The sequence below is a fragment of the Euleptes europaea genome, chromosome 3 (assembly GCF_029931775.1).
Source record: "Euleptes europaea isolate rEulEur1 chromosome 3, rEulEur1.hap1, whole genome shotgun sequence".
NCBI classification, from domain to species: Eukaryota; Metazoa; Chordata; class Lepidosauria; order Squamata; family Sphaerodactylidae; genus Euleptes; species Euleptes europaea.
The window spans coordinates 28,989,304-29,017,104 of record NC_079314.1 but is presented as its reverse complement, the minus strand read 5'-3'; positions in this window follow the sequence as shown (position 1 = coordinate 29,017,104).

Sequence of the window (27,801 nt, the reverse complement as noted above, 5' to 3'; positions counted from 1 at the left end):
AAATGGAGGCAAGGAGAACCATGTAAGCTGCTTTGGGTCCCCATTGGGGAGAAAGGTGGGGTATCAATGAATTAAATGCATAAACTTCCCCCACCTCCCTTATACACAGTATCATTTGCCAGTTGCTCTCCCAGTTTGGCTTCTAGTTTTCCCATTATTTTCCCCCCCAAAATTGCTTTGCAGTGGTCTGAAAAAAAATGGGGAAAACTTTTGTTTAAAGGGAGAGCAATGACCAACAATACTGTTTCTGTCTCTCTGTGTGTGTGGGTGTGACAATGTGGTTAATAAGCCATGTTTTTTTGTAAGAAATAAAAATATATAACAACAATGGTGGCAAATCTATACATAAGCATCTATAAAAGGTTTCCAAATATCTAAAAAAAAGTCCATGCACAATTGTTGTGTATGTGATATACATTCAAATGATGAAGTTGTAAGGTCCTCCATCCATTGGATTATTGTTAAGAAGCCAAGTTGGACCCAAAACCTGGCATGGAAAAGTCCCCACTAGAGGAATCTCTTATGCACGTGCCAAGTTCCAGCATTGTCAATGGTCATTTATGCAGGGAGTTTTACCTGAGACTCGTTGCTCCAGCAGGCTCCAAGCTCAAATCAGGAAGTATTTGAATCCCTGTCCCTTGAAATGCTGCTTTGTAATTGGCTGTAATCAGAGAAAAGTCCCAGCTGAAACCCAATTGACACATTAAAAAAAAAACGATTTTAAGAGCATTTTAAGAACAAAAACGAAAAAAAATGGAGCTATTTGAAAGGAAGGGGTGGGGGAAAACCAACCCTCGTTTTTAAAAGCCTTCTGCTCAGAAAGAACTTTGAGGAAGCAGGAAGTATTTGAATCCCTGCCCCTTGACATGCTGCTTTGTAATTGGCTGTCTGCTTGCTGTGAAAGAAACCAAGCTTCTGTGTCCAGCACTTTGCCTTATGCATGGGGATTTCAAGCGGGCTGAGCTCAGGGGAGAAGGAAGAATAGGGTTAATAGAGGGACAGGAAGTCCAGGGATTTGTGAGGGCTGGCTGCGAGGTCATCTCTAATGGATGCATAACTCATGCATAACTCCAAGGAACAATCGAGTCAGATGGGGGGGGGGGTTTGAACATGAGTGAAAGTACCCATGCATAAACAACCAATGATTCATAGGCAGCACTTCAAGATACAAGGTTGAGTGACTATTTGCACAGTTTCAAAACCAAACTTCCACAATGGGATATGCACAAGTGGAATGATGTCTTAGGATATAACCCATATTTATATTGAATATAGCGATTACTCTCTTGCAGCATTTTATTAATATAGGAGGGGGATACAAATGAACAGAATGTTGTCTCAAACGTCATTGTATACAACAGTTGGAAAAGTTTTTAACAAATGCCTCAGTTCCGCATCGCAAACAAACTCAGGTCATGTGCCAGCTCCAAAATCCATGATGAAATGGATACAAGGTGAAGCATCCCTCGCGTATAAGAACTCCAGAAACTGGTTCATCTCCACCAGCTGGAATGAACTCTTGTTTTTGATAGCTGAAAGTCCAAAAGAATTCTTTTCCATGCATCTACTTGGAAGCCTGAAGATTAATGTCAATCTAGAGTAAGCCAAGTGAGGGTTACTCCCGAATTACATCTTATCCCATTAACGGTGGTGTCACTCTGCCTGGCCTCCACGGAGCTTCTCTGCATTTGCATCGGATCCCATTTCCATTAGCGTCAGTCCTGCACAATCTCAATGGATTCCATGTGCCTTTGCTTCCAGTCTAATTTCCCCTCCTCTCCTCCTTCCTTTCACTCAAATCTAGAGTGGCAGTGGGAGAGCTTTTCCAGATTTGCTCCTGTTCTCATTGATGCTGGCATCATACCCGAACAACCTTAGAGGAATTAGACCAGATTGACTCACAACGACTGGCTCGCTTACTTGCTTTGCATACCTAACGTTTCAGAGAACACTGCGGAACTGGTTCCTGGGGGCGATGCAGAGGGGAGAAAAGGCTGAAGGGTCTGGGGCTTCTCCGTGTAGGAAAAAAGAGATGACTAAAAGGGGAGAATCAATAGAGGTTTATAAAATTATGCACAGGGGAGAGAGAATGACCTTCTTTGCCTTCTCCCATAACACCAGAACTTTGGGACACTGTCAAGACTGAGCCCTCAGGAGAGGGCTTTTCTCCCCATGGCTCCAGCCATGTTTGTAGAGTAACCAAGCCAGGTCAGTAAACTCAAGCCACCATAAAATTTAAAGGCTTTATTAAAGAATAAAAAGTTCAAAATAGTAAAAACCCAGGCTTACAGAATTCTTAAGGCACGCTGGCAAAGAAAATAACAAAGCAAATGCTGACTAAATATACTCACTACACGGTTACATAGCAGATGATATTGCTATAGATGCTTATCATAGGATCATAGAGATGGAAGGGACCACCAGGAGCATCTAGTCCAACACCCTGCACAATGCAGGAAATTAACAACTACCTCCCCCCATATCCCCAGTGACCCCAACCCTCCCCTCCTTGCCATGCAGGATCACAATCAAAGCACTCCCGACAGATGGCCATCTAGCCTCTGCTTAAAGACCTCCAAAGACGGGGACTCTACCACCCTCCGAGGCAGCACATTCCACCGTCGAACTGTCCTCACCGTCAGAAAGTTCTTCCTAATGTTTAGATGGAATCGCTTTTCTATTAGTTTAAATCCATTACTCTGTGTCCTAGTCTCTGGAGCAACAGAGAACAAGCTAGTTCCCTCATAAACATGACATCCCTTCAAATATTTAAACATGGCTATCATGTCTCCCCTCAACCTTCTCTTCTCCAAACTAAGCAAACCCAACTCCCTAAGTCTCTCCTCACAGAGGTGGATTCTAGACTTTTGACCATTCTGGTCACCCTCCTATGGACACACTCCAACTTGTCAACATCCTTCTTAAATTGTGGAGCCCAAAAGTGGACACAGTATTCCAAGTGAGGTCTGACCAATGCAGAATACAGTGGTAGTGTTACTTCCCTTGATCTGGACACAATACTCCTATTGATGCAGCCCAGAATTGCATTGGCTTAAGCTGGTTCAGGCCGTTCTTGGTTGCCTTGAGGCATTGCGATAGTTGTTGTAGGTAAGGCAGTGTAACAGGAATAGCAAAAGAAAGTTTAAGTGATTTCCACCATGAGGCATAGCTGAACTTATGGTAAAGTGAACCTGAGTCAGATGACTCCCAATCAGAGTTGTTACCAGGGAGAAGTCTCTAGATGGTTCAAACTGGTCTAGGCCAGAATAAGGTTCTCAGGAACAAGGAGTAAGATCATTCCCCCCCCCCCATTCCCATCTTCCCACAGATGAATCGAATCACCCAATTAAGCTGGTATGCTGTCCTGTCCTTGAACACACGTTATCTGCTGGGGTAACTATCTGCACATGTAGCTTGTCAGCTCTGAGCTCTGCTAGGCCTCTGTAAACTACAAAGCAAATTCTAGGCACACAAAATGGAGACTAACCTGATGTCCAGCTAATGTTAAGAACAAAATGGTTCTCCCATCTTCACAGACAGCCAACCAAGTCGATGAGCAATAGATTTGCCACAGACAAAAGGAATGGCTACTTAACCCAATGAGTACTCAAATTGTGGAATTCCTCGCCAGGGGATGTAGTGATAGGCAAGAGCATAGATGGCCTGAAAAGATGATGAGACAGATTCATGCACAACAGGGCCATGAATGGCTACTAGCGATGATGATTAAAGGGAATCTCCATTAGGGGTGTGTATTCAGATACTTCCAGTCCAAAGATCCACAAAACACCTTATTGTTATTTTTTGGCCCATGGCTCTGCTCTGGGTACTCAAAGTGATGATGAAGAAGAAGAAGAGGTTTTATATGTTGACATTCTCTCCCAATTAAGGAAGAATCAAACCGGCTTACAATCTCCTTCCTCTCCCCACAACAGGCGCCCTGTGAGGTAAGTGGGGCTGAGAGAGCTCTAAGAGAGCTGTGACTAGCCCAAGGTCACCCAGCTGGCTTCATGTGTAGGAGTGGGGAAACCAACCCAGTTCACCAGATTAGCCTCCGCCGCTCATGTGGAGGAGTAGGGAATCAAACCCGGTTCTCCAGATCAGAGTCCACTGCTCCAAACCACTGCCCTTAACCACTACGCCACGCTGGCTCTCAATAGCCCCAATTCTAACATGTGCTTTCTCACTGTTCTCATTTGTATGACTACAAGGGCAAGAAGACCACATTGCTATATACTTTGCAGTTGTTCAATTTCCACAATTTATGGCTTGTAAAACACTTCCCACCAGACCTCGGAGCTGTGCTGCCACAAAGTATTGTTATTGGCTCAACAAGACGTGCTGCCATTCCCCCTCCTCAGTAGTAAAGGCCAGGTCAAGAGTGCTCCGACATAGGCTGTATACTCTGGGTGGCAGTGGCCATAAAGTGAAACAAATACTTTGGTGCAATTCCAGGAGAAACTCTTTAATAGTTTTGCTAGATCTGGGGAAACAGAGGGCAGAAGGTGGCTGCCATCCCCCAGAGCTGCAAAAAAAGTAATTTGAACACTCGCCGAGCAAAAAAAAATAATCTCTGTTTGTTAGCGCTGCCAAAGAGCCATACCCTGTTCAGCGGGTTCACTGATACCTCTCTCTATAAAAGCCTATTGCAAGTATTTTTATCTCTTTGTCAGACACAGAACTCTCATGCTCAGAGCTGTCAAAGAAGACCAGAAGTCAGGCAACCAGAGATGTATGCTCTCTCTCTCTCTCCTCCATCCTGGTACTTCACTTGAAGTGGGGAGAAGATGCATTTGCCCCAGCGCCTGCCCAGTGAAGACACGAGACAACCAAACATTGGGTTGAATGAGTTTGTTGAATGGGCTAAATTTAGGGTTGCCTGATGGGAAGGGGGGGGGGAGGGGGAATGCAGCATCATTGGAGAAGTTAAAAAACAAAACAAAAAACACAGCCTAATGTACTAATTACCAGAAGTTCTTACCAGAAGTGACAAAGGGTTTCTCTAAGGAGCCAGTGTGGTGTAGTGGTTAAGAGTGGTGGTTTGGAGTGGTGGACACTAATCTGGAGAATAGGGTTTGATTCCCCACTCCTCCACATGAAGCCAGCTGGGTGACCTTGGGCTAGTCACACTCTCTCAGCCTCACCTACCTCAAAGGGTGTCAGACTGTTGTGGGGAGGGGGAGGGAAGGTGATTGTAAGCCGGTTTGATTCTCCCTTAAGTGGTAGAGAAAGTCAGCATTAAAAAAACAACTCCTCCTCCTCTTCTTCTTCTTCTTCAACTCTAAAGTAATGATGATGATTCCTAGAGTTATCCTTTGTCAGTTCCAGTAAGAACTTCCGGTAAGTACACAAGGCTAAATTTTTAATTAAAAAAAAAATAGCAACAGGATCTGAGGGCAGGGGATTCACCCCCCCCCACACACACACACACAACCAGGGGCTTGGCAGCCCTAGCTGATATACATCAATGTCTCGGCCGGGGAGAGCGGGGTATTAAATTGAAACAATAAATAGCTTACAGTTTTAAATAAAGGTTGCAGATTAGGAGTCCAACATCTCCCAATGTTTTGGGCAAGTCCAGCGTGGCTCCACACTTGGGCAGTGTCATTAGCCATGTTTATCCTCACCTGCCTATGAACTGTGCCCACAAGTGCCACGTTCCACCCCATCCCACCCTAACAAGCTGTCCAGACAACTAAAGTTTTGGTTGATGCTGCTCAGCAACGAGAACATTCCCTTCCAGCCCAGCCCTCCATACAATGAACGTTGGGCTGTTTCAGAACCAGCCTTTCCTTCAGGAGCGTCTCACAGTGCTTGCCAATTTGTCCTACCTATATTCAGGATTGCTGATTCTGGCTCAGGAAACTCCTGGAGATTTGGGGCAGTGCCTGGGGAGAGCAGAGTTCGAGGAGGAGAAGGAGATCAGAGGGGATTTAATACCTAGGATTGCCAACCTCCAGGTACTAGCTGGAGATCTCCTGCTATTACAACTGATTTCCAGCCGATAGAGATGAGTTCACCTGGAGAAAATGGCTGTTTTGGCAATTGGACTCTATGACATGGAAGTTCCTCCCCTCCCCAAACCCCACCCTCCTCAGGCTCTGCCCCAAAAACCTCCCACCGGTAGCAAAGAGGGACCTGGCAACCTACCGGTATTGCCAAACTGCAGGTGAGGCCTGGAGATCTCCCGGAATTACAACTGATTTCCAGATGACAGAGATTAGTTCTCCTGGTGGGGGAGTTGCTTCGGAGAGTGTAGTCTATGGCATTATACCCTGCTGAGTTCCCTCTCCTCCCCAAATTCCACCCTCCCCAGGCTCCACCCCCCAAATCTCCAAGAATTTTCCAACATGGAGTTGGCAACCCTACAATCAAAACTGCTGCCTGCTTTGACGTGAAGGAGCCAACACAACAGCCATGGATCTAACAGCCATAACTGGCTTTTCCACATCATTTATGCAGTTTTCAAACAAAACGGAAAAGGAAAGAAACAGCAATGCAGAAGGCTATTCATATTTGGGAAAGATCTTGGGGAGTCAGGGGCAATGAAGCCAAGGTTTGATAGGGCTAGGGTTGTCAACCTCCAGGTAGTAGCTGGAGATCTCCCGCTATTACAATTGATCTCCAGCCGATAGAGATCAGTTCACCTGGAGAAAATGACCACTTTGGCGATTGGACTCTAGGGCATTGAAGTCCCTCCCCTCCTCAAACCCCGCCCTCCTCAGGCTCCACCCCCCAAATCTCCAGGTATTTCCTAACTGGGAGCTGGCAAACCTAGATACAGCAGGAAAAGGAGAAAAGGCTGGAGTCCTCACCCCCCACCTCAACAATTCGTTACACACCACATTGTGAATTGCAGGCCAATAAAGATCCTTAACAGCCATTCAAAGCTGTTCCTTTCTAAACTTTACTTTCTTTCAGAAAGGGGGGAAATCCCCCTTAGCTCTTGACAATGGCTCTCATATGTTTTGTTTCTAGGACGATAATGTCAAGTCTGGGAAGTTCAACTGCTCATTTGCATAGGGAATATGCTGAGTTCAGGTCTTTTTCTCCCCAACCCTTTCCTGTGTTTTCTCCCCCCACCCTAAATCTTTTTGCCATCCTCCTTCCATTTGGTAGAGATGCAATAAAGCCCTCGTGGAGAGGATTTTATTGCCAACTGCAAATAGGATGGTTTTAATCATGCCGAGAGAGAGAGAGAGAGAGTTCCCCGCGTCCCTGGAGCAGGCTGAGAAGCCTGAGAAACGCATGGTGAACAAAGCAGATTGAGATGTTAGAACAGCCCTGAGATAGTATCTGATGCCATAGCCTGGACTTAAAGTGAGCCACTGCTGTTTTTCTGCCAGCCCTGCAGAGGCCACTCAGCCCAGCTTCCTCTTGATTTCCATGGTTGCCAGCCTCCAGGTGGGACTGGAGATGTCCCAGAATTACAACTACTGTTTGGACAACAGAAAGCAGTTCTCCTGGAGAAAATGGCTCCTTTGGAGGGTGGATCTAGGGTATCACTAGGGTTGTCAGGTCCCTCTTAGCACCAGCAGGAGGTTTTTGGGGCGGAGCCTGAGGAGGTCGGGGTTTGGGGAGGGGAGGGGAGAGACTTCAGTGCCATAGAGTTCAAATGCCCAAGCAGCCATTTTCTCCAGCTGAACTAGGGTTGCTAGGTCCCTCTTCGCCACCCTCAGGAGGTATTAGGGGCAGAGCCTGAGGAGGGCGGGGGTTTGGGGAGGGGAGGGACCTCAGTGCTATAGAGTCCAGTTGCCAAAGTGGGCATTTTCTCCAGGGGAACTGATCTCTATCGGTTGGAGATCAGTTGAAATAGCAGGAGGTCTCCAGCTACTTCCTGGAGTTAGGCAACCCTAAGCCGAACTGATCTCTATCAGCTGGAGATCAGTTGTAATAGCAAGAGATCTCTAGCTAGTACCTGGAGGTTGGCAACCCTAGGTATCACATCCCTGCGGTGCTCCCTCCCCAGGCTCCACCTGCAAGTCTCCAGGAATATCCTAACCCAGAGATGGCAACTCCTCTTGGACAACTGCCTACTTGCCCCTGCCGATGGAGGAAGCCAGGGTGAGAAGTCGGTTTACCTGGCTACTCAACTATTGCTTGCAGAAGCAATGAACCCTATTGTGGTGCTTTTAATGGTAAAGGAGAGGGAGAGAAAATAGAGAAAACACAAACTGACTCGACATTCTTCTTTAGAGGGCAGGGAGTGCCCTGGAGGATGACATGGCTTTCTGGAGCCTCAAGACTTGCAAAAACTTCATTAGACCAACAGCATCACTATTCTCACCTATATGGAGCAGGAAAGAATCCTCAGCTTGTGCACTCAGCTTCTTCCAGGGACCACACTGAAGTCCAGCCAGGATGCTTGAGGAAACTGTTGCTAAAGTGGCAGTGACAGCAATGTGGGTTAAGAAGAGTACTGTAACCATCCCCTGATTGATGTGAATATTTTCAGCCACGCTCTTTGGCCATTCTTGGCCGCTCCTTGAAAATTCTTGTTCAATGTGTTGTTCTCATGCATGACCTTGCCCTCACTTCCTCTCACTTGCCCTCACTGATATCAGATTCGCTACATAGCAAATTACAATTGGCTGCATAGCGTTGTGTCATTGCTCTATTCATAGCGTGATCCCTGACTGAATGGGGTCATCTTTGTGACTAATCCAAGAAGCCGCAATCAGTGGAAACAATGGAAGAGAACACAATAAAATAAAGGTGAATATGATAAAATAAAGGTGAATATCAATGTAAGTGGTTTTTCAGTTTTCAGGATAAATTTCTACTCTCTCAAAGTAGCCAATTTATACACCAAAACTGAAAATAGAAAATATTCAACACAACTCTGTTTCAGAGACATTATAGGTCTGCAGAATACCATAACATTTGGTCTGAATGTTTGGGTTTATATGGATATATGTGTGTGTTTTATTTACAGTATGCAACTAGCTGGTCATTTTGGAGCCGAGCAGGATTTTTTGTGACTAATTGCCTATGAGAGAGTCCCTTTTTCTGCCTTTTGTGCTCTGCTAGGGAGCTTAAGTTTATTTGAATATACTTGGTTATGAGAGTTACCAGCCTCCTATTGAGGCCTGGTGTTCTCCCGGAGTTATAACTGATCTCCAGACAACAGAGATCAGTTCCCTGGAGAGAATGGCAGCTTTGGGGTAGGGTGGGGTGGGGGGTGGACTCTATGGCATCACATCCCTGCTGAAATCCCTCCCCTACCCAAGCCCTGCTTTGCCCAGGCCGTACGCCCAAATCTCCAGGAATTTCCCAACCCAGAGTTGGCCACTGTATCTCCCATTCTACCTAGAATTTTGCTCTAAACCCATTCTCTTTCTGTACTTTCATCACTTTATGACAAAAACATGTTGATGTTTATGTACTTTGATTTCACTATATGTGATTAACATCACTGCTATCTCATGCTGCCTCATGCTGAATTAGGCTATCTATGATGCCTCTCTTTTTCTTCACACCAATAAGCTTTCCAAAGTTGGCTTTGGTTTCTCATTGGTTTGTAGGGATGCCCCCAGAATTCCAACTGCTGTCCCAACTACAGAGGTCAGTTCCCCTGGAGGAAACTGCCAGATTCAGAGGGCAAGCCAATGGAACTATATTCCCACTGATCTCCCTTTCCTCCCCAAAGTCTGACCTCTGCTGCAGGCACCACACCTAAAATCTCTAGGAATTTCTTAAGGGCCATTTATGCTAGGAGCCCCGTGGCGCAGAGTGTTAAGCTGCAGTACTGCAGTCAAAAGCTCTGCTCACGACCTGAGTTCGATCCCGACAGAAGTTGGTTTCAGGTAGCCGGCTCAAGGTTGACTCAGCCTTCTATCCTTCCGAGGTCGGTCAAATGAGTACCCAGCTTGCTGGGGGTAAAGGGAGGATGACTGGGGAAGGCACTGGCAAACCACCCCGCAAACCAAGTCTGCCTAGAAAACATCGGGATGTGACGTCACCCCATGGGTCAGGAATGACCTGGTGCTTGCACAGGGGACTTTTCCCTTACTTATGCTTGGTAATTAGCAGCGAGTTCCAGGCTGAAGTGCCTCGCATATTTTTTTGAGTTCTTCATGCTGAACCGTCATTCCAGAAGTCACTGCGAAGTCAGTGCATACCTGCTTCGCATTTCTTAAGAGCCCCTTTTGTGTTTGCTCCGCCCCTGCCTTGAAGCATTTACTGAAAGAACCATGAAAAATCACAGCCACAGGTTAGCTATGCAAACGCCGATTGGTAATGGCTATGCAAACGAAGGGACGCAGGAACAGGCAAGTGGGGGTGGCATTTGTTTGACTTTCTCCTCTTGCATCGGGACTGTGAATAGGCATTTTAAAGGTTGGATTTAAAAAAGGAGCTTTGAGCGAGCCTCAAAATTGACCCTGCATAAATGGCCAAAGTGGCATGATTGCAGTAGACTAGTGAGTTCCTAACTGAGGGGACAGGTTTGGCGTAGGTTGGTAGTTAAGTGAGTTGAATCACTATGGCTTATGTATCGCTATGGCTTATGATGGGCAAGCTCCCTGAGGCATGAGGGACCGTTCACAATCCAGTCGATCACTAAATTTAGCCATTGGGTGGGTGGGGGATGAGAATGTCCCTGAGGCTAAGTAGCATCATCCAAACTCTTAGTTGTTGGAGGGGTGCATTGAGGAAAGAGGAGAAGGTTTAGAGGCCCTCAGCACTGTCAGTAGTCCTGGACAAGTTTGGAGCCAAAGTGGAGATGCCCCAGGTTTTGATTCCCACTTGCTGACAGCAACTCACAGCAAAGTTAGGGTTGTTGACTTGAATAAACAAACAAACAAACAAACAAACAAACATCTGATTTGATTTAATTTCCTTGAGCACTTGTATGGGCTCCTAGATAATTTGTATTAATTTATTTGTTAATTTTATATTCCGCCCTCCCTAACAAAGCCGGTTACTAACAATGTTATTTCAATGCTTCTATAGGCTATTTGGTTTTTTGTAATCTTGTTTTATAACTAGGTGTGGTAAATTCCTAATAAAGGTGATGATGATGATTTGATTTCAGGACAGATTTTCTGTTCCTGAAATTAGCAGACATTCGTGAGTCGCAAAACGGCATTTCAAAATGCACATGTGCATCAGTGATTTGAAAATGGTGGAGTTTCTGCAAACACTATACTGCTAAATAGGGATAAAGAATGAAGAACAATTGCATGTCTGGGTCATTCAGTGTGGCAGATTTGATCCTACGCCCTTGTTAATGACTAATCAGATGCTGGATCTGGGCCAGGAAAGTTCACCCAGAAGTGGAGTTGAAGATGGAAATCCCCAGACATTGATGAAGAAGAACGACCAGGATCCTAACCTGGCTTGTAACTGGAGTCGCTTATCTCTTTTGGTGTCTGAATCAAGCCACACATCAACTGATGCACTTAGTCCCTGGAAGGGTCTGCAGCGGAGCATGCTGAGGGTGCAATTCAAGGACGTTTAATGATGGCCCAGTGTGAGGCTTCAAGCCAGAGCTCCATCATTTAAATTGCCTGCAATGTGGCTTCGGACTCTGCTGGTTAGATCCTGCGGAGGACACAAGGACGCCATTAAACTCTGAACTCTTACAAATGCAATGTCTGCCCTTGAAAGGAGCTCTCCAAGGTCCTGCAGAGCCGCTCCCAGACCATGCTTCATTCAGCTGAAGCTGGTTGTGTACTTCTGACGCCATGTGAAGGTCAGCAGTGCCCGTTTTGGCTTGTCGCCCCACAGTCCACAGCTGGACTGGAACTGGAGAAGACAACGGGGTCCCCATGTGATTTCTCATACAAAGGTGTACATCACAGTTGGGGGTGGGGGAGGGAAGGGGAAAAGAAATCATATTTGCACAGTGTCACGGGTTCCAGTTGAACTAGTCACAGCAAGAATGATCCTGAAGATAAATGTTATTTAAATTGCTCTACCTAGCCACTTGGGTATCCATGTACTTCAGCCGTATGCTAAATATACCTTATTAATTGCCTTGCTCTTTACTTATACCGGAGGCTGGATCACGGTTAAATACACCACGAACACTTTTATTTCCTGGAGGTTTTCTTTCTTATTAAGCTTAGCCGTTCCTTCAGATAATGGCTTCTCAGAATATGGTAGGGCTGGGGGTCGGAGTGTCTTTTTATAATCTGTCCTCAAACGAACATGCCTTTATATCTGTCGAGTAAATTCAGCGCTGAGGACAGTGGAATTATAAGAGAGGGAGGAATAAAAGCTCTTAAGAATATTTAGCACTAATGCGTTTGCCAGGATAATACATTTGTTCAAATACAAAAGGCACAGAGGAGATGGTAGGGGAGAGACCCACCCTGCAATGGCTACCACACTCTCATACTTCAGCCTGTGAGGGACAAGCTGGATTTCACATTGACAAGTATTTATTATTGTTTCTTTTATTTGGTGGAAAGTGCTATCCAGTCGCAGCCGACTTGAGGTGACCCTGTGGGATTTTTAAGGCAAGAGATGAGCAGAGGTAATTTACCATTGCCTGCCTCTGCAAAGCAACCCTGGACTTCCTTGATGGTCTCCCATGCAAGTACTAACCAAGGCCGAACCTGCTTTGCTTCCAAAATCAAGCAATCCTGGGCCATCCAGGTCCGGGTGATTTATTTAAAATATGTTTATTTTGCTTTTCCACCCAATTAAGGCCCTAGCAAACAGTTACAAACATTAAAAAGCCTATTATATATATATATATATATATATATATATATATATATATATATATATATATATATATATATATGTTAATTAAAATAAGTACAATCATAAACAGGAAGGAGGGATAGTAAGGGAACGCCAAACAAATTTTTCAAAGTCATCACCCACTGGTAGAAAGCAACAATAGAGGGGGACACTATTGAACCCACGATACAGTGGATACAAGGTAGATGTCGTTCTGTTGACTGCTAGAGCCAGGCCAGGGCTAGGCAACTTCATCCAGACCTCAAGTTTGTCTTCTCCATCTCCAAACCCCGCTCTCCTCAGGCTCCGCCCCAAAAACCTCCTGCCAGTGGTGAAAAGGGACCTGGCAACCCTAGACATCAATGTGCTGCTGGTGACAGAGGCCTAGGCCTCAGTTTTTTGCCAGTAAGTCTCCCCCACCCCCATCCTCCACCCATTGCCAAGGGGTACCTGGCAACTTTGACGTTTGTTCTTTCAGAGGCATATAGAAATGAAGCATATAGAAATTGGCATTTATATATTTTTGCCATCAAATTGTTTAAAAGCAGGAGAGGGTTCTATTGAAAAATGGAGAGCCTCGAGCCCCGTGAGATTTGCACGCCGCTTCCCATGAATAGGACTGGATGCTCAACCCCTCAGATGAAGGAACGTTCCAGACGGAGGTGGCTTCCGGCTTCCATTTGTCACAGCTGTTCCCGGAACACATTGTTGGAAGCCACAGTATCGGTTGGGCCTGTTGTCGAAGCCATTAGGCTGAGCGGAGCATATGGGCACGAGGGATTTACGAGTACACAGTAAACATACGCAGAGGGCAACTTCCCTGCAGTACTGATTGTGTAATAAGCTTTTAATATAATAAGCCATATGGACAAAATGTAGCCACGCTGCAGTATATTATGGGAAGCTGTCTGAGTGCAGTTCCTTCTCCGTTGGCCGGCGTTCAATGTGTGATCTGAGAAGCTGACTCAGTCTGAAATCTCAGGGTTTCCAGGGCTCGCAATCCTTCCCTTCATTTTTCATAGTGAATGTGTTTGTTTCCCCCCACCCCGAAAAAAGCTTCACAAGGGCAGGAACTAAATCGGCATCACTCAAGGTTACAGACGTGGAAATTAAAGATGGGCAGAACCATTCAAGTTCCTCTCTGCAGAAGCATGAAATAAATCAACTACACCCAAACTTTGGAGTGGACTGGGGGGGGGGGTGTTTCAAGGCAAGAGACGAAGAGAGGTGGTTTGCCATTGCTTTCCTCTGCATAGCAACCTAGTCTTCTTTGGTGGTCTCCCATCCAAGTGTTAACCAGGGTGGGCCCTGCTTAGCTTCCAAGATCTGAGAAGATCTGGCTAGCCTGGACCCTCCAGGTCAGGGCTGTGATATGAGAGGTAACTCTTATTATGAAAACCCTCAGCAGAGCTCTCTATTCAAAATGTTTTTTTAAAAAAGAGATTTACAATAAAAGGAAACTCAATGCAAAGGGCACTGAAAAGCTGTAACTTTGTTTATAAGCAGGAAAACAATGGCAACATGGATAAAAATAGAAGAACACAAAAATCCCTTCACTGCCTGAGGTCAGATATTGAAGTCGGACAGAGTACAAAAGCCGATACATAGCTGAAGTGTCTTTGTTCAAGGCACTTCGAGACTGGCCCTGTTCATCTTCATTTTGGTAGGAAACAGGAAGCTGCACACCATTGTCTGGACACCCCTGAGGAGCTCCAGGGCACTGAGGGAAACACACAGGGCTACCTCTCAGCGGTCCCCAGAAGTATTGAGATTGGTTTCTTTGAAACAAGAAGGCCTCTCCCCTTTAGTGGGGTAAATGAAAGAGTTCAGATAACTCAGAGTGTTCCACTCTAATGCAGGTCAAGAGATGATAAGAGGTGGTTTGCCATTGCCGGCCTCTATGCAGCAACCCTGGGCTTCCTTGGTGGCCTAACATCCAAGTACTAACCAGAAATGACCCTCCTTATCTTCTGAGATCTGATGAGATTGGAGCAGTGGACTCTGATCTGGAGAACCGGGTTTGATTCCCCACTCCTCCACATGAGCGGCAGAGGCTAATCTGGTGAACTGGGTTGGTTTTCCTACTCCTACACATGAAGCCAGCTGGATGACCTTGGGCTAGTCGCACTCTCTCAGCCTCACCTACCTCACAAGTTGTCTTTTGTGGGGAGGGGAAGGAAAGGTGATTGTAAGCCGGTTTGATTCTTCCTTAAGTGGTAGAGAAAGTCGGCATATAAAAACCAACTCTTCTTCTTCTCCTCCTCCTCCTCCTCCTCCTCCTCCTTCTTTCAAGGTTTGTGGAAATGTATTCTCTTTCTGAACCAGGCTCCAATGTGCAGAGTTTTTGATTTGCAGTCTGAGGCCAAGTTGAGACTTAGATATATGGAAGGAAGAAAATTTCATATACTTAGGAAAACTTATGAACAAAGAAGGCATTTGCAATCTGGCAGAAACAAGGAGATTCCTCCAGCACTTCTTCAGGGCTCATCCGATTAACATATCAGAGAAAAGAGTTGGCAGGTTCTGCTAGGGAATAAACAAAAGAATGTTTCACATTTTCAACCCAGCAAACGGAAATTCAGAAAAAGGCCTGTAACCAACATGGAAGGGTTAAGTTAGCTAACCAAACTTTGAAAAAAAAAATACAGTTCATGAAAAGCTGGGGTACGTGACAAAGCCAAAGAGCCAGGCATGTCATAACTGATAGATCCCAAGATGACTGAATATTATATGTGTTTTTTAAAAGATTTTGTTTTCTGTATTAGAATCATAGAATCATAGAGTTGGAACGGGCCATACAGGCCATCTAGTCCAACCCCTGCTCAATGCAGGATCAGCCTAGAGCATCCCTGACAAGTTCTTGTCCAGCTTCTGCTTAAAGACTGCCAGTGAGGGGGAGCTCACCACCTCCCTAGGTAGCTGATTCCACTGTCAAACAACTCTTGCTGTAAACATTTTTTTCCTAATATCCAATCGGTACCTTTCCACCTGCAATTTAAACCCATTATTGTGAGTCCTATCCTCTGCTGCCATCAGGAACAGCTCCCTGCCCTCCTTATTACTACTACAACAATATTAACAATAATGTTTTTTAATTATTCGGTCATTTATTTATTTAGATATTTATATCTCAATTTTCTCCCCCAATGGAGACCCAAAGCAGCTTACAAAATCATATTCCCTTTTACTATTTTATACTCACAACAACCCTGTGAGGCAGATTAGGCTGAGAGTGTATGACTAGACCAAGGTCATCCTACAAGCTTCTGCAGTAGAGCAGGGAGGGATCCAAACCTGCCACTCCCAAATCCTAATCCAACACTCTGACCACTAAAACATGCTGGATAGCCCTATATAAACAATATCCCTAATATAAATAAACAAGTACAACTATATCCCGAATAGAAATAAAGGTAAAGGTCGTCTCCTATGCAAGCACTGGGTCATTCCTGACCCATTGGGTGATGTCACATCACAACATTTACCAGGCAGACTATGTTTACTAGGTGGTTTGCGATTGCCTTCCCTAGTCATCTACAATTTGCCCGCAGCAAGCTGGGTACCCATTTTACCAACCTCAGAAGGATGGAAGGCTGAGTCAACCTTGAGTTGGCTACCTGAAACCGACTTCCGTCGGGATCGAACTCAGGCCATGAGCAAAGCTTCCAACTGCAGTACTGCAGCTTACCACTCTGCGCCATGAAGCTTTTTGTATTATAAATTGCTTGGTATTATTATTGTCACACAAAAGACCAGAGGATTGCACCACTTTGCTGCACTGAAAAACTAACCTCGAGGGACCCTTTATTCTGCTTTGCAAATGGGCTATCTATGGAAATAGCCTTTATCGCTTTGTTCTATGATCCATCGTATTCAGGACTGTATCATGCATCATGACGATTCACAGGCTATTTTAAGTGACATAGCTGTCAGTTACGTCTTCTGAACTTCATTGATTTTTATTTTTATTTCCCTGCTTTCGCCCATTTTCTCACTGATATTTGCTTCCCGGGTCATGCACAATTAATTGTGCGGGGTATCTCTGTTTCTAATCTTTTTAGCAAAGTTCACTTGCAGGGCTGAATTGCTGCATGGCAGCAGGCCAGGGCCCCAGGATTTTTTAATTGCTCACGGCCTTTCTCAGTTATCCTACCCCATTGACAAGATTCAGGACATGGCCCCATAAGCTGGAGCAGAATGCCAGATGATGGCGATCCAGCCCTAATGGCATACTTAACATGTCAGATCGTGGTGAACTGCAATGCACCCAACCTATAAACTCCAGCAACCCACAGACTTCATTAGAACTTGGCTAGTTCACTCTAGTTAACAGGAACATTCTACGTTTCTTTTTCCATGCACGCCACGGATGGAAAGGAATTGTTCTTCCTCTCTCAGGGTGCTAATGAAACTGATTTGTGGTCCATTGAGGGGCAGGCAAAAGGAAGAACTCCTTGGCATAATTTAATGTATGGAATTCATACAGCAAGATGATGACAGCCAGTGTGGTGTAGTGGTTAGAGATTTGGACTAAGGTCTGGGAGACCCCTATTCTAATCCCCACTGCCATGGAAGATTGCAGGGGGACCTTGGCCAGTCACACACACTCAGCCTCGCCTACCTCACAGGGTTGTTGTGAGGATGAAATGGAGGAGAGGAGAAGGCTGCAAATCATTTTGGATACAGATTACAGAGAAATGAAGAGCCAGCATAGTGTAGTGTTTAAGAGTGGTGGTTTGGAGCGGCAGACTGATCTGGAGAACGGGGTTTGATTCCCCACTCCCCCACGTGAGCAGTGGAGGCTAATCTGGTGAGCTGGGTTGGTTTCCCCACTCCTCCACACAAAGCCAGCTGGGTAACCTTGAGCTAGTCACATCACTCCCAGCCTCCCCTACCTCACAAGGTGTCTGTTGTGGGGAGGGGGAGGGAAGGTGATTGTAAGCCACTTTGAATCTTCGTTAAGTGGTAGAGAAAGTTGGCATATAAAAACCACCTCTTCTTCTTCTTCAGTGTGTGTGGGGTGGAGTCCAGATGGCCATCCATCAACAGGTAAAGCTGGGTGTCATCAGTGTACAGGTGACAACCCAGCCCGAACTCCATACAAGCTGGGAAGAGTAGGATACATAAAACCGGTGGGAATGCTGGCCAAGTTTGGAGCTAGGGTGGAGTTGCCTGATAATGCCATCAGCCATTGTGAGTGGCAACCCATGCTTAATTAAAAGCCGCAATCAATTTTTGATGATGCATATCAGGCGTTAATGAAGTCTAGTTTAACTCACATTTACAGGTGTTGCATTGCATATTCCTTTGGGGCTCTGGGAACAGAACCAGGTAATTCAGAACTCAAGTCCTGGTAGAAATCCACACAATGAATTTTGGAAGCATCCCTAGCTACAGTCTGAGGATTAAAACAGATGAGATGCTGACATCAATGGACGCTCTTGCAAAAATGCAAAAATTACTTATTATTCTACCATGTAAATCATAGAGGAAGAATGGCTACCTAGACTGGCATCTTTCTTCTGCCCCAATCTTGGCTTTCTGAATTCTCCTCTAAGGGTAGAGGAACCCGTCATCTCGCGTTGATTCACTTTCTTCAACAGAACACATTTTAATCAGAAAATAATCAGGATACATCAGCACAGCAAGGTAATTGAAGAGACATGATAATTACTGTTTAATCTAATTAACTTGGTTTAGTCTTTATTGGGAACAGAAATTTCCACAGCAAAACCTATTTAAAAGGCTATGCTTTGAAACCACGTTCCTTTTCATAGTCTTTGGGCAGCAATTCTGGCCTTGGGGGCAGGGGAGTTTTTAAGATGGCATCAAAAACAAATACTTGCAAATACATGCAAACTTTGTTTCCCAGAGAAGAACATGACATATTTACTGTTACAGGTAAGTGTGCTGAATCATGCAACAGGATTTCCGAACAGTTATCAAACGTCTGTGAAAAGACAGAAATGGCCACTAAGTGGTCAAGACAGCTGACTTATGGAGACTCTTTGCCACTGGTGGGAGGTTTTTGGGGCAGAGGAGGGTGGGGTTTGGGATGGGGAGGGACTTCAATGCCATAGAGTCCAATTGCCACAGCGGCCATTTTATCCGGGTGAACCGATCTCTGTTGGCTGGAGATCAGTTGTAATAGCAGGAGATCTCCAGCTAGTACCTGGAGGGTGGCAACCCTAGTTTTAAGGCAAGAGATGTTCTGAGGTGGTTTGTCATTTCCAGCCTCCCCGTCACGTATTTGGAGGTCTCCTATACAAATACTTGGCAGGGTAGAGACTGAGTGTGTGACTGGCCCAAGGGTTGGTTCTCAGCACAGTTCCATAGTCGAGTGGGGATTTGAACCTGGTTCGACACCTTAACCACTGGGTGACTATACAATAGCTAGCGAGAGACAGTGGGGTGTAGTGATTAAATGATGAGATTAGGATTTGGGAGACTCAGGCTTAAATCCCCAAACCACCATGGAGTTCACGGAATGCCCTCGGGTCAGTTATACTCTCTCAGCCTAGTTAATCTCACAGAGTTACTGATGAGGATAAAAAGGAGAAGGGAGAATCATGTACACCACTTTGCGCTTCATGGAGGAAGGGTGGAACACAATGTAAAAGAAGAGTTGGTTTTTATATGCTGACTTTCTCTACCACTTAAGGAAGAATCAAACCGGCTTACAATTGCCTTTCCTTCCCCTCCCCACAGCAGATACCCTGTGAGGTAGGTGGGGCTGAGAGAGCTCTAAGAGAGCTGTGACTAGCCCAAGGTCACCCAGCTGGCTTCATGTGGAGGAGTGGGGAAACCAACCCAGTTCACCAGATTACAGTCCGCCGCTCATGTGGAGGAGTGGGGAATCAAACCCAGTTCTCCAGATTAGAGTCCACTGCTCCTAATCACCACTCTTAACCACTACACCACACTGTACTGGATAACTAGCTAGTTTGAGACAGTAGCCATGTTGGTCCGCAGTAGAACAGCTAGACTCAGCTGTATTTGTGGGAGAAAAAATGTGAAATAATCTTAAATCCACAGCCTCATGCAAAGTAATAATTCAGAAGAAACTAACCTTGTGGAAACTGTATATACTCTTGTTGATAAGCGTCCCAAACAGGCAATGTCCCTTTTCCTCCAAGGAAAGAGATAGGAGTCCTTTGAAAAAGGTATTCCCTTGAAAAATGAAGGTTTGTTTTAACCAAACAAGTTTTCTGGGCTCAATATAGCGAGGAAAGTTAAAGGGCTTAGTGACACGATCTTTTTTTCCTATTGTATTGATTAGACAGTCGCTTCTTATTAACCCTATTTTTCTGGCAACAGTTCACTCAAACTTACATGAAAGGAATTTTGCTGGCTCTGGTTCAGCATTCAAAGTCATTGACAGGCGTCCATATTCAAGACAAGCGTGATCGTGATTAGACTAGTGCCCAAAGACTCCTCTCCCCCAACATGGAGTACAAAATATTGCTTGTCACCCCCCAAAAAGCAGTGAAAGCACATGCTGATTGAATAATTTATGTCATATATAGAACTTGAGTTTTTTTTTAGCCTGGTAGGGGTGATTTTGTGACAGGGAAGGTTCTGTGCTTACAAAACCGGTGTTTGAAAATCAGATTACCTTGTTAGCAATACCTGCTTGCTGTAAAGTCAAGAATCTCATAGGATGAAAGTGCTGGCAATTTTAAAGGAATGGCATTTTGAGTCATTTCGTATCAGAGCAATGGCGGCATTCAGCATGACAACTGACTGCATAGCAGCCTTTTGAGGCACACCTGCAATGTAATGACTCGCTTGGATTACATATGCTCCCTGGTCACCACAGGCAGAATATGTGCCGTTAAAAACCAGCTGCTCTTGCGCACGGTCTGGCAGATGCTCAGAATCACCTGGCAGTTCCCACGCAGCAGTGCAAGAACGAGGGTGGAGCTGTAAGCTGTAAGCAGCTGGACCCCTCCTTCCTCTAAGGGGTGCCACAAAGGGATGGGGGCCAAAGACTGGTATCATAGCAAGACACTGTTCCCCACACAATGGATGCCTCTCAGAGGGTTTGGGGATCCATCTTGTGGGTCAATCCTGAGCAGGAAGGTGGTTGACTGCTGAACTCCCCCCACCGGCCTTGAGGTGTGCCTGGCTGGACAATGGGGCTAGCTAATCCCCATTGTGTAACCCTAAGGTGATTTAATCAGTGCTCCAAAAAGATCATTACTTACCCTATCTGCACCCATCCTAGCAATCAACTGGTATTCGGGAGAATAGTCCAGGCATTCTCTTAGGTCCTAATGATTCATCAAGCCTCTCCTATCTTACTGTTGGAACCCCCAAAAAAGCAATCAATTCTTTGTCTCTGGCTTTCCTGCTATCTTACCTCATGCTGCCTCAAGAACCATTTTTGGGTGTAAATATTGGTCCTTTGGCCATTCATAGTGTGTGTGTGTTCTGGATCTGTCCGCGAGTGTGATCTCTTTCCTTTGCTCCTGGATACACTGGTTGTCTTCCTCTTCAGCGCTGCTTTCCCTGGACGTCCCTTAAAGGCTAGTAACTATCACCCATCCCTGAAATCCTTTCCAACTTCCTTCCTTTTCTCTTAGTCAGCTTTTATATGTTTTTTGTGCCTATGTATTTATTTACTTCAATTATACTCAGCCTTTCTTCCCAATGGGGACACAAAGCACCTTACATCATTTCCTCCTACTCCATTTTCATCATCAAATTTGTAAGTAGTCGGACCCCTCCTCCCGCTAAAGGGTACCACGAAGGCACGAGGGCCAAAGACTGGCATCAATGCAAGACACTGCTCCCCACACAATGGATGCCTCTCAAAGAGCTCTGGGATCCATCTCATGTGTCAAGCCTGGGCAGGAAGGCAGTTGGCTGCTGAACTTTTCCCCGGGCCCTAAGGTGTGCCTGGCTGGATAATGGGCTGTGAACAGACCATAACTTACATTATCAGCACCCATCCCCGCCATTCAATCAGTATTCAAAAGAATAGTCCAGACGTTCTCTTGGGTCCTGATAACTTATCAAACCTCTCCTACCCTTTTGTTGGAACCCCCAAAAACAATCAATTCTCTGTCTCTGGCTTTCCTGCCAGCTTACCTCATACTGCCTCAGGAACCATTTTGGGGTATAAATATTGGTCCTTTGCCCATTCATAGTGTATGTGTGTTCTGGATCCGTGCGCGTACCCTCACTTGCATGTGTGCTCTTTCCATAGGTCCTGGAAATGCTGGTTGTTTTCCTCTTCAGCACTGCTTTCCCCGGATGTACCTTCAAGACTGGTAACTGTCACCCATCCCTGAAAACCTATCCAACTTCCACTCTTTTCTCTTAGCTAGCTCTTGAATGTTTTGTGGGCCTATGCTCATTCCTAAAATATATTTCTTGTGTTACTATTTTTATTCTTTAATAACACCATATTTTAACTATACAACTGCCTGCTCATTTGAGAGTTTTCACTCAGGACTATCTTAGTATACACAGGTTATCGATCCCAGTTACCCCCTCATGCTCTCTGTCCCCAGCTAATTCCCCCAATTACAATGGAGATGGCCTACTTAGGGTAACAGAGCTTGGGGAGGGGGGATTTTGGAGAGGGAATGGACCTCAGCGGGGTATAATGTTCTAGAGTCCACTGCCCAAAGCTACCATTTTTTCCCAAGGGAATTGATCTCTGTACTCTGGAGATCAGTTGTAATTCCAGGGGATCTCTCGGCCCTACCTGGAGGTTTGGAGCCTTAGCAAGAACCCATGAATCCAATTCATAAAAACAAATGAACATAAAAGAACACTCTGCTTTGGGAGCTACTGGCTGTGACCACACATCACTGGGTACTGCAGTAGTGTTGTGCTATAGCACTCACTGGAAACTGGACAAGATAATTGAAGTGATGAATGAATGCTATAGCATAACAGTAGCACAGTCTCCAAGGATACGGGGATGAGTGCTGGACACAAGAGCAGGTCAGGCAGGATAAAAGAGTCCAATGCTGAGCCAAGGGTCAGGTAGCCGGAGAATAAGAAATAGGCACTGAGTTCAGGGCACAGCGAAAGCTTAGTCAAGGTCAGGCCAGAAATCAGGAATGCACAAGGTCATCCAGAGCAGAGGAAAGGCATAAAGTGAACCAGAACCATCAATCTGTGGGTGAGTTTCAGGTGGGTAGCCATGTTGGTGTGTAGCAGAAGACCAAGATTCAAGTCCAGCGGCACCTTTCCAGGCTTCAAGATGTCCAGGGTTTTTCAAGAGTCTCTTGGTACCTGATGAAGGGAGCTTTCACTCTCGAAAGCTTATACCTTGGAAATCTTGTTGGTTTTTAAGGCCCTGCTAGATGTGAATCTGGCTCTTCTATGGTCAAGTTGTTTCAGATTTTTTTGGGGAAGGGGTTAATCCTCTGTCTGTCTGTCCGTCTGTCTGTCCGTCCATCCATCCATCCATCTAACCACATATATGTCTGGAAACCTTGACATTACCCCATCGTCCACAGAAACATATATTCTAGGCTGCCCCCTTGTGGACTTCTTCATCCACACAGGAGGGCCATTCGTTAGCTAGACGATTTATATATACAAAATGCATTTTGTGCATTTTTCAACCTTATTGGCGCATCAATAAATCAGTATTACACTTTATAATATTCCATCTCTAATATATAATACTGATTTAGTGATGCGCCAATAGGGTTGAAAAACACATACATTTTACAGGAAAATCCTGGTGCAAGCAAAGAGAAAATGGTGTAGAGATATGGAGAACTACAGCTTTCATTTGCACAAGGAAAAAGTAAAATCTATGCAGAGAGTTTGGGGTCAAAACAGCAAGGATGAAAAGAATGAAGCCAAACTTACTTGATAATTCCCAGTCCCAGGCAGGCACCAAGACCAGGAAGCATATTGGGCCCCCTTAGTGGGCTGCCATTCATGGTCTCGGTGGGTCATGTTCAAATTGACCAGGTCATCAGTTGCCCAGACCTCATTTTTATGGGTACCAAAGAAAGGGTATCGACCACAAAAAGATTTCTTCAAGCAAACTTCAAAGCAAACATGCAAGGGCTTCCTCCTTAGGTGAAATGGCAAAGAATATTTGAGAGATTACTATAAAAAAAAGTTCAGCCACAGTTGTGAAACCTATCAAGGGGCTTTGCTGTTTATCCCTCCCTTATTCTGGGAGTTCTTCCCCAGGCAAAAGAACCGAGGGATTTTAATAACACTCGAGAAATGGCTGCCCTGACCTGGATGCCCCAGGTTGACCTGACCTTATCAGATCTCAGAAGATAAGTGGGGTCAGCCCTGGTTAGTATTTGGATGGGAGACCACCAAGGAAGTTCAGTGTTGCTATACAGAGGCAAGGAATGGTAAACCACCTCTGTTCACCTCTTGCTTTGCAAACTCTATGAGGCATCACCATAAGTTGACTGTAACTTGATGGCATGTTCCACTACCAGAAAAAACGGCTCAGGAATGGTTCCATACTGTCCTGTAGGGCTGTCCTGAGGGGGCACTATAGTATTGTAGTAGTAGTAGTAGTAGTAGTAGTAGTAGTAGTAGTAGTAGTAGTAGTAGTGGTAGATGTTGTTGTTAACAACAACAACAATATATTATTTGCAGGTGGACACTTTAGAAATATAGGAGGGCAGATTAATAAGAAACTTTTTTAAACAGAAAGGGGTGGGGGTTCATGTCTGCATACAGACTTTACATCTAAATTTCAAAAATTGGGGAGGACTTTTGGTTACTTAGTCACAAGGGAATTGCACAGGGGTACTTTTAAAGACCGGGAACAGGCTTTGGCTTGTGTTTGGGGTATTTGTTCCAAACGGTACATCATGGAGCGATAAGCTGTCATTCTCCTAAGCCCAGAGCACTCTCCCTGTTAATACTATTTGAAAGATTCAGGGATGGATCCAGCCTGAAATGGCAATGTCCACTGATTTCCCCCCTTTCCCAGGAGAGCCGGTGTGGTGTAGTGGTTAAGAGTGGTGGTTTGGAGCAGTGGACTCTAATCTGGAGAACCAGGTTTGATTCTCCACTCCCCCACATGAGTGGCCATCTCTAATCTGGTGAACTGTGTTGGTTTCCCCACTCCTCCACATGAAGCCAGCTGGGTGACCTTGGGCTAGCCACAGCTCTCTTAGAGCTCTCACAGCCCCACCTACCTCACAAGGGTGTCAGTTGTGGGGAAGGGAAGGGGATTGTAAGCTGGTTTGATTCTTCCTTAAATAGTAGAGAAAGTTGGCATATAAAAACCAACTCTTCTTCTTCTTCCTTTCCTGCTGCAGATCCCTCTCATATAATTCTGGGGAGGGGACCGTCCCCCATGAGCAGCAGTATTTCATGGAGATCACTTTGCTGCATTGGGAGGGAGAAGGCAGGAAAGTTCCATTCCATAGATGGTTTTTTTTTTCTGGATGCATCCCACATATTCTAAAACCCCAACAATTCCCTGGTTGACCCTGGCTGTAATTACTCCTTGTTGAGAGCATACCCAGAGTTATTTGTACAGAACCCTTCAGTGTTTGGTATGCAGCCCACGAGCAGAGAGTCCATGATGAACGTGCTTTGTGTGAGATGGATTTAATGCACAGGTGATTGACTTGGCATCTCAGATGGCGCTTTTAGGTTAAGAATCCTTTGACATCCTTTGGAGACCCCCCAGCTGGCTTTGCTGTGGTTGCCTTCTGCTGCCTGAGGCTGTCTTACTGTAGCATTGCCTCCTCAGAAGAGGTAATCCTCCTCATCACCCTCCCGCTGGTCATGTTTATTGAGGAGTTCAATTGGCCTAAGGCTTGGGCAGGCAATGTGAGCCGGGTCATCTAGCCTTCCCTTTGCCCCTATCTCTCCATAAGCTGACCTCCAAACGGCAGGGAAATTAAATATTTATGGAGGATGAAAAATAAATATTGAAATCGAGTGCATCCACTTTGACTTGGCGGAAGGAAGGAGGCACAGTTCAGCCGGCAAGCAAAACAAGGGAGAGTACATACATTATTCATGGCAGGTCAGGTCCAGAGAGAAACCTGAAGGCCAAATCCCGCTTGGCGACAGAATGGAGAAGTCTGATTTAATAAACAAGGTCTGACTGGAGCTCTCTGTCTGAGTGGAGTGGCTAGGGTTGCCAGGTCCCTCTTTGCCCCCAACGGGAGGTTTTTGGGGCAGAGCCTGAGGAGGGTGGGGTTTGAGGAGGGACTTCAGTGCCATAGCGTCCAATTGCCAAAGCGGTCATTTTCTCCAGGTGAGCTAATCTCATTCGGCTGGAGATCAGTTGTAATAGCAGGAGATCTCCAGCTACTAGTTGGAGGTTAGCCACGCTAGGAGTGGCTTCCTGGAGGAGGAGAGGCCCATCAGAAAGACCTCACCTGCCCCCCATGACATGCCCAACAGTTCCCCGTTGCCAGCCTTTGGGGCAGCACTGGCTTGTTCACAAGACATGCTAGTCAACCCAACTTCCACGTCCAGACCTCCTGCGCATGTGTGAACCTTTCACTAGGTATAGCAAAGAGCCCAAATGCAAGCTGTGGCAGGATTGGGGCCATTGCTAGACGAAGCTGAAAGGACAGACGTATGCACTGGAGTCTAGAGACAACTTTAACCACAGGATCCAAGCTGAAAAGTCAGTTGGAAGGAGGAGGGGCTGGAATAAGGAAGCCAAAACGACATCTTATGGAAAGATATGGGCACCACCAACCCACAGTTCCACAAGTCTCTCTCCAGTAGGGTTGCCAACCTCCAGGTACTTGTGAAAACAGCAGCACGAAGGCTCGGCTTCCTCTGATATACTGAGTGCACCAGAGACTGTCCACGTCTACACTACACATCTGTGGAAGAATTTTTTTGAATTTTTTTTTAACTTACCTGAGGACACTGTTGCCTTTCGAGCACGTATTTTGTTTTGGTGTACTTACCTTGAGTTGTATCTGTATTTATGCATGAAGTAATGCTTTCTCATTTTCAGTTATAAATATCATAATAATTGACAAAATTCTCAGCATTATTTTGAAATAGTTATATTCATCCCTTTGTGAGCCTTCGTGCTGCTGTTTTCACAACTACGTTATTATCAGCATAGGTATTGTGTTTGTTGAGAACCTCCAGGTACTAGCTGGAGATCTCCTGCTGTTACAACTGCTCTCCAGCCGATAGAGATCAGTTCCCCTGGAGAAAATGGCCGCTTTGGCAATTGGACTCTACGGCATTGAAGTCCCTCCCCTCCCCAAACCCCGCCCTCCTCAGGCTCTGCTCCAAAAACCTCCCGCCGGTGGCAAAGAGGGACCTGACAACACTAAAAGGGTCTCCTGCGCCAGCTGTGGCCATGATAAGTGCAGAGCCACCCCTGGACAGGCATCGTAATGCAGATTTGTGCTGGCGACTTTTTCCAGTGTTGAAACCAAGGGCCTAATGAGAAAGAAGCAAAATCAAAGCCTTGGCCTGCCTCAACCCATGAGCGACTGGCACAACATCACGGGAACGTCCTCTTGCTTTGAAGAGGCTGCAGGTTTGACGACGTTTCTGTCAGATCTGTGGGTAGGAAGGAAACATTGACCGAATGCGCCAGCTAAGGCTTAATTAGGCCAAGCTGTATCTGAGTCTGTGATGCACAACAAGGTTCCAATCTCCATGAATTGGCAGTCTGCCCTTTTGAATCCCATGCACAACACCAGCAGCGACATGCAAAAACCATTCACGCCTGCCTTGCATAAAAGAGCTCATAACATATGAGTAGGGTTGCCAACCACCAGGTACTAGCTGGAGATCTTCTGGGATTACAACTGATCTCCAGCCGACAGAGATCAGTTCACCTGGAGGACATGGCCGCTTTGGCCATGGGACTCTATGGCATTGAAGTCCCTCCCTAAACCCCGCCTTCCTCAGGCTCCACCCTAAAACCTCCCGCTGGTTGAAAAGAGGGATCTGGCAACCCTGCATATGAGCCAGTATGGTGTAGTGGTCAGACTAGGATCTGCGAGACCCAGTTTCGACTCTCCCACTCTGACACAGAGGCTCACAGATGCTTGTCTCAGGGCCTGTCTAGATGTGATGTGATGGGAGGGGCCGTGGCTCAATGGTAGAGCATCTGCTTGGCATGCAGAAGGCCCCAGGTTCAGTCCCCGGCATCTCCAA